The sequence below is a fragment of the Emydura macquarii genome, unplaced genomic scaffold (assembly GCF_026122565.2).
Source record: "Emydura macquarii macquarii isolate MOO-44397 ecotype Brisbane River unplaced genomic scaffold, CSIRO-AGI_Emac_v2 contig_1876, whole genome shotgun sequence".
Lineage (NCBI taxonomy): Eukaryota > Metazoa > Chordata > Testudines > Chelidae > Emydura > Emydura macquarii.
In genome coordinates, this window is record NW_027132013.1 from 10,863,261 (window position 1) to 10,881,339 (window position 18,079).

Sequence of the window (18,079 nt, forward strand, 5' to 3'; positions counted from 1 at the left end):
ATATTGTATCTTGACACATTTTCCTTTCTTCTTTAATGAGATGGTTTTGCTTGTTTCTTTCCTCTATCTTTTGCTGAGGTCATAGGACCTATTGGAAGGCCTCCCACTTGTATACCTTTTCCCAGGGCAATGAGTCTCCAGGGCAGGCTCCCAGTGTTACTGTCTGTTCGTGCACCTGTGTGCTGTAATGTATGCCTAATTGAAATCACATTAATGGTATGATTCCATTACAGCTGAGCAAGATGCTGGCTGCAGGAACATTCCCGGTGGGCTAAGAATCAGCTGCGATAGATAATTTATAAAGTGCTGTGGATCTGCTCTGAGCTCCAGTGTTAAGCAAGGCAGACACAGAGCTATTCATTATTAACAAGGCATTATGCTCAGCAAAAGTGCAAGTCTGGGATGAGCTGGGATCTATCGCAGGTGAAGATTTCAGACTGCCAATTTTGTGGCTCTGCAGATGTATCCTTCCAAGTATCTGTCAGCTTTTGAACTCTCCTTCCCAGACACAATACACTTCTTAGTTCTGACCTGGTTCACCAAGATTCTTGTAAGTTCTTCACTTCTGCTTTGCTTGGTTTGCATTTTAAGTCTCATGAAAGGAATTGATGGTGCAACAAGACTCAAAATTGATTAGAGACAATTTCCAGCTTCCCCCAGTCCTGCTCCTCAGCCCTTTCTAGTCTAGTCCTGGGCTCCTCTCCCCCCTCTCATGCCCCCTTCCAAGCTCTTTAGATACACCTCAGTCCTGATGTGCAGGACTCTCTTGCTGTTCTGGTCCTGGCCTGCCCCCATTCCCTTCAGCTATGTCAATTCACCTCAGTGTTGACCCACAGCATTTCCTGTTATTACAGGTTTACCCCACCCCCATTCAGAGTTCAGCCAATGCAACTAAATTCCAATCTGCAGGACCTAGTGCAGTTTTGTTTTATTGGTGTACAAATGTATGCAAGCTGCTAGAGTTGCTTAAAGCTCTTCAAATTTTGTTGAAATTTTGAAGAATAATCAGGAAACATATGGACAATTTCTGGGAATTATTTTCTTTCTGTATTTCAGTCAGCTGTAGAGCAGGTTGAAATTTTTTGAATTTCTAAAAAGGGGAAAAATTTTCACTGAACTCCCTCACTTTATTTTTAACTAGTTCTACAAGCAGCTAATTTTAAGTTATGATCCCATCAGCATTTGAACCCATGTCTGTAAAAGTGAAAAGCATAGGTACTAACCCACTGTGGACTATCCAGGAATGCATGCACATGATATGTGCATATGGAAACATAATGTGAGCTCCCTTATTGGTCATGTTTTACTCTTAATGTACATTTATGTTCTTTCCTTCTCTTTCAAGAGTCCCTGCATCAATCCTCTGGATTCACATTGGGCTTTGAGTTTCTCTGGCAGGGAGATGTGAACTTTGCAGGGGCTGTGCACTGAAATGGTGGAGATAGAAATTAGAACTGAAAGTTTGTTCCCTGGAAGAAGAAACTTTTTTTTAAAAAAAAGGCTTTTTTTATTCCCAGTTATTAAAAATAGAAGAAAAGTGCAGGCTGCAGAGCTGGGAAACTGAGATCAGACACAAACTCCAAAAGTGTGACCTTTTGAGTTATTTATTGGCCTGCATTTTTCATTGTTTGAAATTGAGTTCTGTGGGCTTCTTCCTGACTCCCCTAGCTCAGGTTCCTCTCTGCCCATTGCTTTTTCTTATTTGTTTTACATGACAGGAACTGGACTGACAGCCATGCACACTCATGGTCTGTTTATCCATAGAACTGGTACAGTTTTGGTGCATTCCCCTACCCGATTCCTTCCAGCAGGATTGATCTTTAGGGCAGAGAAGGATAGTTCGATCTTCATGGCCGATTCAGTCTTTGGTTTCTGTGCTCCAGGTATTGACCGTGTCATGTTTTGTCATGTGGACATTTGTCCCACTAGGAACCAACCTGAGACTTTCACAAGAAGGAAAATTTTACTAGTGGGATATTTATGTTCAAACTCAGGATCATCTCCTTTAGTATGATTTAAGCTCCCTGGCTCTCATTTGGTGAAAGTTGGCATAGCTCCCCTGAGTTCAAAGGAGCTATGCTGATTTACACCAGTTGAGCATCTGGCCCAGTGTATCTACTTGGGAGTCATGGATAGGAAGCAAGAATCAAAGTGGAAACAAATAGCTCAGTGTGATCCTCTGTTAGATTGATCCATTGACTCACTGGAAAGTGCAGCCGTGCTCCCACAGAAACCCATCTGCCACCTTTTTGATTCCCCAGGAAGGCTGCCAGGGGTTCAGCTCCGTTACACTGGTCGTCACATGCACTTCTATTGATTGTGTATGCTGTGCCGTTTGACAACTTGCTGCTTATAGCTTCGGTATTTTTTAAACTAATTGGTGGCCTTTCACCCCCAGACTTTGGTCCTTCACCTAATCCATCAACACTCGGTGGACTGAGATCAAAAAGCCCAGGAAGGTCAACATGGCCCTCCCTTACCACCTGTCCTCAAAGTGAGCCCAGATGGGCTGTTATCAGCATAATCATCTTCAAAGGAGCTTTCTGTCCTAGAGCCAGCATCATGCTGGCCTTCTGGTCCCTGTTCCCTCCCCCACCTCCGTGTGTGGTGTGAATGTGAAACCAATGTGGAGAATCAAGGAAGTAGGCTTCATAGGGTGTCTATCCATGAACAAAAGGTGAGGATGTGTGGGAGATTGGTCCTCATGACTACAATTTAAAGGCACAAGTCTCTTCCACAAGAAGAACTGGGCCCCGATTAATAGGAGTACTGTGTGCCTCTGTTGTTTGTTCCATTGGAGGGCTTCCAGGTATAATACAGCTATTAAATTGGACATGATCTCTATGAGCTAAGGATTATCATCTCCATTTATAAGTAGATACATTAAGGCACAGAAAGTTAGAGTAACTTGGGCCTGCAGGGAGGCAGGAAGAGAACCTGGAGTCCTGCCTCCCAGTCCCCTGCTCTAAGGGCTAGACCACTGCTTTTCACTTGGCTTTAAACAAGGTGAGTGTCACGCTCAGCACCCATCAGTCCATGCAGCATCAGGGGTTATGGAGGTTGCACTGCTTTAGTCTGATCAGCAATGGCTAATGGTGCTGGGGCACCAGCCTCCCCCACCCCATTTTTTTCCCCATAGGTGCTTCAAGAAGGCCTCTTTCAGAGCTAATTAGGATGCTGTGTGAGATTGCTTTTCATAAACAAAGTCCTGTCTAGTCCCTGTGATTTAATGGCATAATAGCTCATTTGTCACATGCCTGCCAAGCCACTTACCTTAGCGTGCCAGTTCCCCAGCTTTTCCTCTTACCTGACCCCATCTCTGTTCACAGCCAGTTCTCTCTGCTTCTACGTCAGCAAATGGACCCAGCTCACGTCTGGCACTGGTTCTCCCTGGCCATGTTCTGTTGTTTGAATTGGAGGCATAAGAGATGGAGCATGTGGCCCCTGAAGTGACCCCACTCGGCACTTCTTCCATCGCCGACTGATTTAAGTGCGTGGTGAAATCCATTCTCACGCTTTAGCCCTGTATCTGAAGAGGATGCTTGTTATAAGAGGGTGAAAAGTAAGTGTGTGTGGGGGGGGGGGGGAAGAGTTAATTAAAAGGTCCTCAAATAAAATCTCGTGCATGTGTGTGATGAAACTATATCTAGCCACCTACTTAGAGTTGTATGTTGCACCTGTTACTGTGGTCTCTGAGTGCCTGTATACATATGGGGTCACAAGCCCCCACCACAGGAGCTAAAGGAGTAACTCTACTGTAGTAAGCAAGCAGCAGATTCTTAGCCTTAGAGAGGGCCAGCCACTAGAGACACAGGTATGTCTATGCTGCAGTCATGGGGTGTGACTGCAGTTTGTGCAGACATACCTGAGCTAGATTTAATCTAGCTAGTTGGGGTACAGTTGGCAGTGAGACCGCAGCAGCGTGTGAGTAATTACCGAGGATTCCAGTGGACTGTCGAGCTCGTGCTAAAATCCACTCTGCTGGGGCTTCACTGATCAAGTACCCAGGATAGCTAGATTAAAGTCTGCTTGCGTATGTCTACATAAATTGCAGTCACACTTGTGATTGTGGTAGACCTAACCCTCAGATGGAGCCTGATTCTCTATTACTTTGCAGCTTGGAATTTATTCATCAGTGCAAAGTGATACTAGTCTGATCTGGTAGCACCTTCTAGCCACTTTGCACTGGTGTAAATGACTACTCAAGGTTCAGGGCAACCGAGACTGACCCATGACCTGCAAATGCCAGCGACCATATGGAAGGCTGGCTGATACCACATGGCCTAATATCACGGGCTAAGGATCACCTAGATGACTGCTACCCTGAGGAGGGTGAGGGAGCGATATGGGGCCCAGAGTCCAGAGAGTTGGAGCACTGGGCCTGTGGAATATTAAGTATTGTTTGTAGATGAGCTCTTAGACTGATAACACTGTTTCAGGTCACTGCTGACGGAGGCTGGATTGGAACCAATGACCTAAAGGTCAAAAAGTCAGCATTCAACTACCAATTCTCTGAGCCAGACAGTGGGTGCCTCGCTGATTTGTGTAGCTGCAATTCCTGCTGAATGTTAAATAATCATCTTCCTCTTGTTCACAATCTATGTAGATGCAAACCCAGAACCTGGTATAGGTAGTTTCCAGCGTTTGGCATATCTAAGCTGAGCCTGCAGTTTCTATGCATGTTTCTCTGTCGGTTCTCTTGCTTTTACATTTCTAAAAATATGTTCTGTTTTATGGTGTGTCAGCTGCCTTTTGCCACAAAATAACTGGCTGTTTTTCTCCATCTCTAATGGTGATGCTGTGCTTGCAAGGGTTATGCTGGTGGTGAATATCCTGTGCTTCAGACTCACGGCATTGGACCTTTTCCAGCAGGATGTGAATAATATGGAGAACAATTCTTTAGGCCGGATTCTGACCTCATTCATGATAGTATAAATACCAGCTAATGTTAGAATGGCCCTAGAATTACATTAGTGTAACTGACAGTTTGACCAAGGGGTGCTATGTTGAATTTTGTTGACCAGCACCTAAAGTTGCAAGAGCATTTGAAGAAGGATTTGTGATTTGTGGTCTGGTGGAATCTCCATTCAATCAAAGACTGGAAATGTAGCACAATTTAGCCTGGAAGTGAGAAGGGTTAGCAGAGTGCTCTGAGATATCCAAAACAACTACCGGGTGTTTCTTGTATTTTAGTCCATGGTGTGACACAAAGGTACATAATTTAAAATGGAAGCACCCTGGAAGGTAAAAGAAAACAAATCAAATCAAAATACTCCTTTCAGCAGTGTATGGTTAACCCATAGAATTCACTGCTGCAGGAAATCAAGTAAACAGTTTGCCACAATTTTTCTGATAGACTGGCCATCACCTACAGCCCCCAACTACAATCTCTTCAACACTTCATTAAGGATCTACAACCTATCATAGCAGATGATCCCTCACTCGCTCAAGCTGTGGGAAGCAGACCTATCCTTGCTTACGGACAGCCCCCCAACCTGAAGCAAATACTCACCAGCAACCGTACACCATACAACAAGAACACTAACCCAGGAACCTATCCCTGCAACAAACCCCGTTGCCAGCTCTGCCCACACATCGACTCTAGTGACATCATCACAGGTCCTAACCACATCAGCCACACCATAAAGAGCTCATTCACCTGCACATCTATTAATGTAATATATGCCATCATGTGCCAGCAATGCCATATACATTGGCCAAACTGGACTGTCACTATGCAAAAGAATAAATGGACACAAATCAGACATAAAAAATGGGAACATCCATAAACCAGTCGCAGAGCACTTCAATCTCCCAAGACATTCTGTAGCTGACTTGAAAGTTGCCATACTTCTACAAAAAACTTCAAAAACAGACTTCAGTGAGAAATTGCAGAGCTGGAACTCATCTGCAAACTTAACACAATCAGACTGGGTCTGAATAGGGACTTGGAATGGTTATCTCGTTACAAGAAGTAATTGTCGCTGTTCACACATTCTCACCTCCTAATCAATGGTTGTGAATAGGCCTCAGCTACTCTAACTGAATGGACTTTGCTTATACCTACCTTCCCCATTGTTGTTCCTTACCCTTGGATGTATATATATGTACCCCTATCTGATTTCTATTTCTTACATCTGATGAAGTGGGTAACAGCCCACGAAAGCTTATGCCTGCAGAAATAAAATTTGTTAGTCTTTAAAGTGCTGCAGGACGCGTTCTTTTTGCTGTATACAGACTAACATGGCTACCCCTCTGGAAATCTTGACAGATTGGTAATTTTATTTAAAAGTGGGTTTAAGTGATTCATAGGCCTTGTGCTAGGCCTCAGAACTAGGTTGTATTTCATCCACAGAACACATCACTGCTATGCTGTTAACGACAAAAGCTACAAGCACTTTTCTTGGGGAATAGAGCTCTGTCCCACACACACTAATCCTTGTCACCTCTTCTGTAGTATTTTCCTGACCTCATCTCCACTTCCCTGATATTCTGATCCCAGAAATCAGAATAAAACACTTAACATTTCCCCTCCCTCCTCTGCTTTCCCCTCAACCCTCATAATCTCCTAAGAAACTTGCCTTGTTGACAGTCATGGAATATGATTGGTGGAGAGGCCTTGTTCTCCTAGTGAAGTGGGACCAGTGTAGACTGTGTCCTCCATAGGAAAGCATATGCTTCTGTGAGTTTCCTGGTGCATTGCCCATCTCCGCTGGCATTTAGGCATGGTGTAATTAGCTGTGTACAGAAGTAGTGTGTTCATAACAGTTTGCTGGAAGGGTGCCAACAGTGAGACTCTGCTCTTGATATTCCTTGTTGCATGTAACACTGCTTTTATAGCGCAGTCCTTGGAAACTTGTGGAAAACTCCACACTTCCCAGCTCCTTTGTGATTTAGCATTTGTTGAGCATGGAGAATATTCCTGTGACTTCTTTCACATTTAACATTGAGGGTAAACTGGCTGTCCCAGGTTGTTTTCTGGGCCTGTCCCTGACTGCAGATCATCTTGGTAATCACCCAGGCTGCAATCTGTCCTGGTCTACTTGCTTCCTCATCTTTCCCAGTTTACATCCCCAGTACAGAATACGTCAGGCAAGACTCTGAGACATCATTTTCCCAATCACTTCTTAAATTCAATTTCATTCAGCCCTCCCCCTCACCTGTGATTAAACCTTCCTTCCCTTTGCTACGCCATGCAGGCAGTGTCCAGTTGCCATGCTGGAGCAGGCTTGTGGTGTCTTTTTACTCCAGTATCTCATCTTTGGCAGTAACAGAGGCTTCAGAGAAAAAGTTCAATAAACCCCATAATAGAGTAGGAAGTTTCATCCTAGACATAAGCAGTCATTGGTTTGTTTATGGGATTATACTCCTTGTGTTTTATCCTATCTAAAGTAATCATGTATGTTCTCATTATCCACGTAAATGTCTCATTGTCTTTGAATGCTGCTAATCTCTTAACTTTGGTGATATCTGTAGCAGTGAGTTCCATAGGTTAATTAGTAACTGTTTTTAAAAAGCTTTTTTTTTTTCTTCCAGTTTTAAATGTGTTGCTTTTCAGTTTCATTGGTTTCCTCATTGCTATTTGTTCTCTCTCCCCTTGCCACCCCCCACCCACACACTTGCAAGTTCTCTCTGCTTCACAGAATTCTCAGCTTTCCTCTAAACTCCCCAGTGTAGCCACTCAGGACTTTGTGGCTGCTGGCAACAATAGAACTTGAGACTCTTAGGTCTGTAAATCCAAAAAAACCCATCATTTTGAACTAACGGATAATCTTCGAGCAGTAGAAATATTCAAGCGCTTACTCTGAGCTGCAGTCAGTGGAGACGTATGATCGTGTACAGAGAAGCAGAGCTGACATTCCAGCCGGAAGAGCTAGACCTGACCACAGTTGGCAATTCCATTTTGCCAGCAACCTTCAAGGTTTCGAAACCTGATTTCATTCTACACTGGAACACTGTCAAAACCTTTTGAATGCTTTTGCAAAAATAGGATTGTGTGGAAATGTCCATTTTCACGATTGAAACCTGAATTTTTCCATTTGGGAAGTTAGGTATAGATGCATGGGAGTGGTCAGGACACTGGCCTGAGATGTGGGAGACCAAGGTACAAATCGCTGCTGCGCCTGATTCCAAGCAGTTTTTCATTCCCTGATCTCTCTGCATCAGGCAGAGCAGGGACGTCAACCATGGTTTCCTGCATCTCAGATCAGTGTCCTATCCACCAAGTGATAAAGTGAGTCTCTCTCCCAGCTTCCTGACAAAAACTTTCACCATGAAACATTTTGGCTGCAAAACAGCATATTTCAACAAAATTTCTTGTTGTCTAAAATGTTCCAACCAGCTCCAGTGGTGACACATGTACACTAGCTAGGGCCTTATATGTGAAAATGTTGCTGAGAGATTCTCTTGACTTCTGTAAAGGGGCAGGTGAGCCAAGACTTCAGCATGAGAAAGCTGGGGAGGAAAGAACTTTCTCTTTTTCGCTTACCCTTTACCCTAGGTTCCATAGTCAGGGGGTTGAGGGGAAGGCCTGAGACTCATGGTGGATACCTCTTTGAAGTGGAAGGAAGGGGTGATGTTTCCCAGTGGATGGTAGGTAGCTGGGAGGAGGTGCTGTACCACAGATGTTGGAGAAGGGAAAGGGCCTTCCATCTATCAGAAACACTGGGGTGTATCTGCAGAGGTCCACTGTGGCTCCCAGTAAGAAGACAACCACGGGTGGAAGCAGTTCTTTTTTGCATGGCTTTTGCTGTGTTGGTGGTGTTTGTTTAAATCCTTTGCTGTGTTTGCTAAACTGGTGCAATTTACTGCCCCTTCTGTTTTATAGGTACATTTGCTGGGATTATGTGTTAATCCTGGGGTTTGTATACACTTAGTTTTCATTTTATTCCCCAGCCCCCTTGTCATTCCAGAAGCAGAGCAAAAGAACCATTCGAAGGAAAAATGAGATTGTTTCAATCTGAGTCACAAAAGAGCTAAGGAAAGTTGGAAAGTATAAGATACCCTATATTCCCATTGGCTGTCAGTTCATAAACAAAAAATAGAGCTGGGGAAAATCCTGCCTTTCCTTGCAACATCCTAAATGAAGCCCTGTGACTTGCAAAACTAAAAATGCAGCATCTTTGGGCCAACTCTGTTGGAATTCCCATTGGGTTTGCCTTCACTGGAAAGCCCAGTGACTCAGGGTACCTCTAGTTACAAATAGTCATACATATGATGACCCCCTCCTCCCCATATTGTGTTTTCTCTGTTCCCCCACACAGACACACACTGGAATGCAACGGCTGCCAGCCTCTCAGAGCCGTATTTCAGTGTTTCTGCAATCACAAAGGCACAAAGAGCCGTATTTCAGTGTTTCTGCAATCACAAAGAGATTTCCGCCTTTTCTGACCTTCAGTCTTGAGAGGAAATGCAGTGAAGGGGGAGAGAAAAACAAAATAGGAGCAAACGAGGCTTTCTCAAGCCAGGGCTTCATTGCCTTTAATTTAAACCCCAGAAGAATGGGAGGAAGCAGCCTTCCAGGGCCACTTGAAAGATAGGCTTCTATTAATAAGCCTGTTTATGTGATCCCAAGGCATTGTTAGGAGGAATTGCTGCAGCCGTCTGGAATTGTGTGTCTTTTCACTTTGGTATTAGCCTGCATCAACTTCTCATTTGATTCCAAGCAAGAATATCTGGACAGTGATTCTCTACTGGGAAAATTTCTCTCTCTTTTTCTCCCCCATGCCTTTGGTCTCCTGTTCTAGCTAGGAGTAGAAAATCCCCCACCTCCCTTATAGGCTAGGAGTCTCTGTTGCCCAGAGTACTGATCAAAGAAATGTTGCCCTGCTGCTCCAAAGCAGGAATGTTTACTTGATATTTGTGTTACCACAGTCCTTACGATCCCTACTTATGGGCCAGAACCCCACTGTGCTAATATCTAAAGCTTTCTATCCCAGCTCCCTTTCCCATCTGCATTATTGTGGGCTATTGTTTCCTTTAAACTCCATCCCCCCAATTATGTCTCACCCTAGAAGGTTGTCTGAATGGACTCTGGTTGTTTTCTCACATCCTCATGAACAACTATTGTTTCTAAATCTATACTGGACAAAGCCCTAGAGAATAGTCTATAGAGCTTAATCCTGCAGTGGTGTTTGTGGGAGGGTAAAGATGGGGCCTACAGTTTTAGTTTTTTTCTGTCCTTCTAATTTCCATGGTACCTTGAGATGTTTTAAGTATAAATGCCGTTTCAGAGATCTAAATAGGCACCATCTAGGAAAGCAATACGCTGACACCTTGCCAAGACTCCCTGGGAGGCTCTCTCTCCTCCCAGCCATGGGCTGCAAGAACCTCATAGTTCTTCCTACTTTTTGTTTCACTGGCATGGCAGTGCATCATCCACAGATCAGGAGGAGTTTCAGTCCTTCCCCATGAAAGGGCTTGATGGGAGTTGCAGGTGCTCAGCACTTATTGGGATTCAGGCTCTTTGATTGCAAATATTGCAATATTCAAACAGCTGCTGAAGGGACTTGGTTTGAGGAGATCCAGAGGTAGATGGAACAGAGAAAAGCAGAGCTTAATTTGTACCAGGGCTTTCCAGGGCTGAGCCCCGGCTTCTTTGGGCATAACATCAGTTATGAATGTAAAAAAATTGCTTGAGCCCTAGCACCTCACCTGCCATTGTGTTGCTGCTGCTGCTAGGATGCAGTTGCTTGAAGTTTTCTCTTAGTTCTTGATTTTCACTTTACCCTGAGATGCTTCTTGGAATAAGTTAAATGGACAATGACATGTATTCAGCAGACAGCGTAAAACAGAACAACTCCCATAGTCACATTTGGTTTCTCTACATTAATAGAGCTATATTTAAAGCTAGGCCATCTTATCAACGTATAGTGCAATGCACTGTATAATTTAACAGAGAAGAGCATTGCTGCAGAACCTAAAACTTCAATATGCAAGATGAAAAGGGGAGGGGGAAAGGAAGGCATAGCACGAAAAGCTATTAAAATGTGCACTGCCCTTCCCCTTAAAAAGGAAAAAAAAAAAAAAAGCGCACCCGCCCTACAATCTGCTTTTAGCTGAACCAGTCAGCTAGTGTGTGGTTCAGTGTTGTCTCATGTCCTGATGGTAGCTGCTTCCCTTAGTCTTTAAAATCTGTAAACATAAGGGTTACAGTGCATTTGAGTATAGGAGGCAGGAGCATCCTCACAAAGACAAGAATTCCTCCATGCTATCCTTGAAAGTCTATGTAATCATACACTCAGCCACTTAATCATATTCAGCGATCCATGACTGGGGAGATCTGTGGAAGCTGAAGTCCATGTTCTGATGTTTCTGGACTGAAAGAAGACCTAAGGGTATAGGTCTGATCATTGGTTCATCAAGCCTGCTATCCTGCCTCCTGCAGACCAAAATACTTCAATGGAACTCAAACCACCTGTACCTGGATAATGTCTTCACCAACCAGAGCTGCAGACTGGGGGGAGACAGGTCAGGAGTTCCTTTCAACCCTTGTGACAATATTCTTACATGCTGATGGCTGAGATTTGTTGCCCTTATTTTAAAATGCATTTTTAAAGTCCTGGAGTACTGAAAGCCTCAGATGTGTCACTTACCTGTGCCTTTTGGGAATCCCCCACATCCTGTACTGCTAGTTCACTGACGCACATTACAGATGACTGATTCTGCAATGCCTCCACTCTTCCCCCCACTGGAATTGCACTGTTGACATGTTCTTTGTGCCAGTAACCCACTGGGAATCTATAAGAGAATCCTGCTTTCCCGCAGCTGGAAATAAATAAGTGATGGAGGCTATTGAACCCTTTCCTGTGTGATTTGGAGCTATGGCTTTTTAAGCTTCAGCTCCCGGAGTGGCTGTAGGTGGGATCCTGCTCTTTGATGCCACATGAAGACCAGGGGTTACTGTCGTTGACCTCAATAGATTAGGGTTTGAAATCAAACAAAAAGGAGTCAGTAGCCACTAGAAGTGGTGGTGGGGTAAATCTACGATAACCTAATATTCTGGGACAAAAGATTCTCCTGATCCTGAGAGAACAGAGCAAGAATATGAAGGAGGGGGAATAAAAGCAATTGCCACTCAGTCCAGAGGAGAACTGAGGCATACATAGTAGTTGTGGTACAGCTCTGACATATACATCCCTTCTTGCCCTTGATGCTGAATTTCAGACAATACTCGGACAAAGACTGTCTGTCATATGCTTTTTGGTTAAATTTGAGATCAGCACGCATTGCTCACCATCCCACGAAGGAAAAACCTATCCAATACTCTGCAGAGCATTTTGAAATGATTTTAAATGTGCAGGGGGAGGAAAAGTGCCCCTCCCCCGCATGCAAAATGTGGGGTAGCAGTCACCTTAGTAATGCCCAATTTGGTCTCCTGTCGTCATTCTCTTCCAGACGATGCTGTTTCCTGGGCTGTGGCATGGTGCCATCCTCTTTTCCAGAAGCCAGCATGCAGACACAAAGAGTCTGGATTACGGGCCAAGTGTTGAACAAGGAGAAAATCAGCAGGTTTAATGGTGAAATTATTGATATTGTTTTAAAGCAATCTGCTAAATACAATGGAATCAGCCCTAGAATCTTAGTCAGAGCAATCAAAACAGTCATTAAGTCTTAATAAAGTTGAGTGACTCATCCTCTGCTGTAAATATTTGCAGATAATGATTCTACTTACAATTCCAGCTCTTCAAAAGTATAAAATCAGGGCAGAAGTGTGGAGAGGTGTTGGCTCTGAATCTCATTCTGTCCTCCTCCCTCTACTTGTCTTCCAGGAGCTGCCCTGGTGCCCATTTTATTCCTACAAGAACAAAATCTGTTGAGATATTGTGGATTTCATGCTCAGTTCTGTGGATATACAAGAAGCTGCCAAACCAAACCAGACAACTGGCCCAGTTAGTCTGATATCTCACCTCCTGCCATACTGGATCAGACCATTTGACTGTTTATCCTGGTACCCTCCCCCTGGCAGTTTTCCAATACCTGATGCTCCAGAAGGGAAAGAGAACCCCATTATGCACCCAACTGTGCAAGGAATTATGCTCATGGAGGCAAATGAACATGGAAACTAGTCAAGTGCAATGGAGGGTTGCTGGGGGAATGGTGGGGAGGAGGGTACAAAATAATGCAGAGCCCTCTAATTTATTCTGTTTGACAGGTGTTCGTTTCCAAATTCAGAGAACACGTGCAATGTCTTTGAGCTGGGATGATCGATGGCCATACACCTCTACTCCCTAGCCTAGCAGATGGTGACAGAGGTTGGTGTGGTGTGTTGTGTGCCTCAGTGTTTCCAGAGCTTTAGGTTGCTACTTTGCTTGGCTTGTGCCTGCTCCATGAATATCAGCATCTGAAAGACATTGCATTGGGGGAGACAGAAATGTGGGATGTATGGGGTAGGGTGGGGGCTAACGTTGGGTCCCTATTTCTACCCACAAACAGATTTCAGATGTTGGCAGCTGCAGCCATACACTGAACCAAACCAGGGCTTCTCAAACTTCAAGGGTGAGAGCTCCTTGACAGATTAATGGGAAGGGCACTGATCTTTCAAGGGCAGGAATATACTTTATTGGTTAAAACCTGTACAGCCAGAAACCCGATATGGACTATTCCTTACTAAATCCTAACTATCCAGTTCAGCTTTTGCCTAACCCAAAGTGGAAATGGGCAAGAAAGAGCAATTCACCAAATGCCCTTGAGCATGGGAGATCAAAATACACTGTCCAAGTGCTTCCTGCTGTATTTCACGTTTTCTTCAGTAGTGACTTATTGACTACATCTGTCCTCCTTCATCCCCATGCCCACCCCCTTCTAAAATCTGTTTCCACGAAGGGCAATCATATGGGGAATCCTGAAGAACCACAGTGGGTTTGGGGAAACTGTAGACTAGACCTTCATACAGAGTCAAAACCTGCACAGGGTTTACTAAGCAGTAGAGACTGACCTCCCTCAATAAAAGCTAGTTTGTTCATTTGTTCTTCAGGAGCCTGGAATGGACAAGAAGCGGGTGAGTGTCAGGACCCCTGAGTAAGAATTAGAATCCTAGTAATGAGTCCAGCTACTTTAATAACCATTGCAGCAAGCAGTGATTGGAGAGCACGTGAAGTGGCCCATTCAGACCTGATCTCAGCCACTCTGACGTCTGTTGTCACTGAGGCACCAGCCTGACTGGGTATTATTAACCACTTACAGCTCTTTCTTTGCTCTGTTGGGAAGTGGTTCTGCACCAAGCAGCTCTCCTCTGAGTGAAGTGGAGAAATCAGAGTGGAGGCTGAGACAGGAGCATCAGTAAAGAAAACAGGCAGTGGGGGGAAGGGGTTTTACAGACCCCCTTGAATCTTGCTGTTTGTTCTCTAGATGGCTCTACTGAAATGAATTCCTTTGTGAAAAATGCTCTGCCAAGAATGGGAAATGCCACAGTTTTTAAACCCCACTGCAACGGAAGCTACATAAGGCACTAAGCTAAATCGATAGGGTGTATCTCAACTTGCCAATGGGCAATCAAAGTCTTAGAGGGGCAGTGCCCTTTCCATCCTGAGAGCCAGTCGTTTGTTTGGATGATTCAGGCATGTGTTGTGCTAGTGAGAGGTGCTGGATTGACAGAGCAATGAAGTTCACCTTGTATCTGCAGCCAGAGTGCACCAAATTTCTCCTCCTTGCATCCCAACAAGTCTGCTTTGCACCTTATTGTAAAAGGTGAGGTCAGTTTCTAAGGTCCATTCACTTCTTGGCCTTTTTTGCTGAAACTCCCAACGAGGACACTTAGTCTCAATTGTGATGTGGCCTCTCAGCAACTGGGAGCAGGACTACACCTTGTTAATTTGCTTCAGACAGGGCACTGACTGAACAGCATTCAGATGGTTATTGTTATTAAGCTCTGCGGACACAGGTTGGATTCACACTGGCGATAGGAAAGGCTCTGTATCCCCTTCAAGCAGCCAGTCCTCTGAATCTAGACATTTCTGTGATTGAAGCTCCCCAATATGTGCTCTTTCCCTTTAGGCCTACATGATGCTAAGTTTCATCACACATTCCCTGAAGGAACACTTTGGGGATCTCCCTGCACTGAAATAGTTTGGTCTTTGGCTTGTGAGTAAAGCTGTGTGAGTAGCTGAGGTTTTTTGGTTCACTGGCAGTTGGGGGGAGAAGGGGAGAATGGTTTGGATCAAACAGAAATCATGGAATTTTCAGTGAATTGAAAGCGTTAGAAAAAAATTGTTTTCATTTGACCCAAAATGAAGTGTTTGGTTTAAGGTATTTTTAATGGGAGCAAAGAAAATGAAGGGCTAGATTCAAAAAACCCAAGGAGGTGTGGGTGGTGCCTCCACTATCTCCCTTACCCATAGCCTAGTAGTTAGTGCACTCATCAGGGATGTTAGAGACTGCAGTTCAAATCCTAGCTATGGAACAGAGGCTTGAATGCAGGTCTTGCTGCTCCTAGCTGCGTGTGCTAACCACCTGGATATCAGCTGCTCTGGGGTGGCAGCTCTTTCAATCTGTCTTGTTGAAGCTGTTCCACTTGGTATAGAATACTTGAATAGACATTGCACAGAGACTCTATAGCCTGGGTTCCAGTCCTTACTGCAGTGAATATTTAAGTATTTATATAAAGTGGACCCTTTTCAACAAGAGAGAATGAGAGATCTGCCCCAAATTAAGCCAATGGTTTCCTCACACAGGCAGGAAGCCTAGAGAGTGCTATAGAACCCCAGAGCATTCACACAGGTACTTCTGTAAATGCAGAGGCATGTGGACTAATACCTGCCTGTCTGAGATTTATGTTTGAGGAAGACACAGGATGGTGGGAAGTTCAGCAATGCTCCCAGTCCCCACGTCTCCATGTGCACTGAGCCTCCTCAGAGCGGCTGCTTTTTATTTTACATGGCTCTGAAAATGTAAACAGTTTGTTTAATATTAAAAGGGGAAACCTCCCAGAGAAGCTGTGCAGTGGGAAGATCTCAGGTGCTTGGGCTAGTTCATTGTGTGTTTTCGTGGGGGTGTGGTGCTGTGTTACAAGACAAACAAGATGTCTTGTATTATGCCAGAAGTGTACTATGTGCATAACACAACAGTGGGTTACAAGGCTTGTGCCACTGTGCAGTGGCCTGCAGAGATTACGCATCCCAGCATGCCATGCACCCAGACTGCTTTGATCTAAGTGGTATATTGTATGTTGAGACCTATAGTGTCCATGGGGATGTGGTAGTGTCAGGAGAGAAATGGGACTGGGAAACATCATTCAAGAGCCTGATAACAAGGGGTGGTGAAAATCTAAATGGAGTCTAAATCTACCAGAATTGTAGGTTTCTCCCCCCTCTCCCCCCCAAAAAAAGGTTTTAAACTTGCCTCCCCAGTGGGCATACTCTTCTTCTAATCCTGTTCTCCTCAGAGTCCTGTCCAGCCAGTCTTATGTTCAGACACACAGCATGCCCCAGCAGACAGATAGTCATGGTGTTGTTCCCTTGTCCCACCCTGTCTGTATTGTGTCCATCTCTTGCCTTTGTTTGAAATGGATTAGGTTCCATTTATTATCAGTGAGACATCAAATAGTCAAGCTTAATTGATTTTATTAATCCAAGATTAGACATCCAAGTTTAATCACCACAAATACAGAAAGGCAGAGGTCAAGATTGCTCTTTTTACCCTTCCAGAGATCAGACTGCAGTGGTCACTGTTCCAAATTGAGTTACAATTCTATAGGTTTTTATAAACTATTTCTTTTTCTTTCTACATTCTGTGGTTAGTTGCATAACTGCACTGTCCAATCAACAGCAACTGTCAAACTTGTGCTCAGTTGTCTAGAAAGCATAGGTTCCATTATGTTCTAGTACGCGACAAACATCCAACTCACAAAAGGTCGTAAGTTTTGGCTATCAGTAAGTCTCTGTAGTAACTTAGCATCACCTGCTATTACAATGCCAGATTACTTCTTGCGGTTTGTGGTTTACCCATATAACACATCTTAACCAATCATTTCATTTTACCCTTTGTGATAGGAACATTTTCATGAGTTGTTGTTCAAATAGCCAATAACATTTACCCAATACGCACATGTGCTGTTAAAAACAACCCCTCTGCAGCAGTAAAAATAGGTCATGCCATAGACATATTTCTGTGTTTTTAGGGCACCTTCTATGTAAGCTTAATATGTTCAAAGCCAAATATACCTTTTGGTAGATTTGATGTATTCTTGACATAATTGTGGGATGCTGGGAGCTCTAGGCCCATATGACAACAGCTGATTTTTAGTTCTCAGAGGACCTAGACCATCTTTGTTGTTTGTTTGTACATCACCTAGCACATAGGGTTCTGGTCTGTGACTAGGGCTCACAGGCATTACAGTAATACAAATAATAAAAGGCATGGCAGCACTGTGTGCCACTCTGCCTGACTGCTAAGGCTAGGCCAACACCCTAGCCCCACCTTGCCACAATATACTGATCCCAAAGGTCCCATCTTCATCTGCCCTTTTCTGAGAATCCCCAGAAATAAAAAATGTAATTCATAAAACTAAGGTGCCAACGAGTTTTTCTTATTTATCATTTGTATTATCGTAATGTTCTAGAAACCCCAGTTATGGCTCAGAATCCAGTTGTGCTGTAAAAACACAGAAGAAAAAGACAACCCTTGCCCCAAAGAGCTTACAATCCATGTATAAGACAAGGGACAACAGATGGATACAGGCAGAGAGGGGGCATACAAGGAAACAGTGAGACAGTATCGGTCTGCCGGATAGGTAATGGTCTCAGCATGCCAGCAGCCCATCCATTAAGTTTTTTGTAGGCCTCATGGCAAAAGAGAATTTTAAGGAAAGATTTGAAGGAGGAGGATGAATTATTTTTGCAGATGTTTATGGGGAGCTGCTCCCAAGGGTGTGAGGAAGCATGATTCTGAATGCTAACATGAGGGAGCCCTCAGCATGTACGTCTGCAGAGGATGGGAAGGGAATTTAAAATCTGCTCCTCCTGGGCTCCTCAATGCTATTCTTTACCCCTAGAACCTCATGAAGGCAGTGACATGTTAGCTTCAAGGAAGCAATAAATCACTGATCTGTTGTTTCCATCCCACAGTGAGCTACAGGCTGCAG

General features: G+C 44.1%; 1 long non-coding RNA gene across 1 annotated transcript; it reads left to right on the top strand.

The window, feature by feature from the left end:
- Window positions 1-378: 378 nt before the first annotated feature.
- Window positions 379-12,598, top strand: LOC137159639 (uncharacterized). The gene is made up of 3 exons (XR_010921678.1): window positions 379-550; window positions 3,330-3,562; window positions 12,397-12,598. It is a non-coding gene; the product is annotated as an uncharacterized lncRNA (long non-coding RNA).
- The last annotated feature ends 5,481 nt before the right edge of the window (window positions 12,599-18,079 follow it).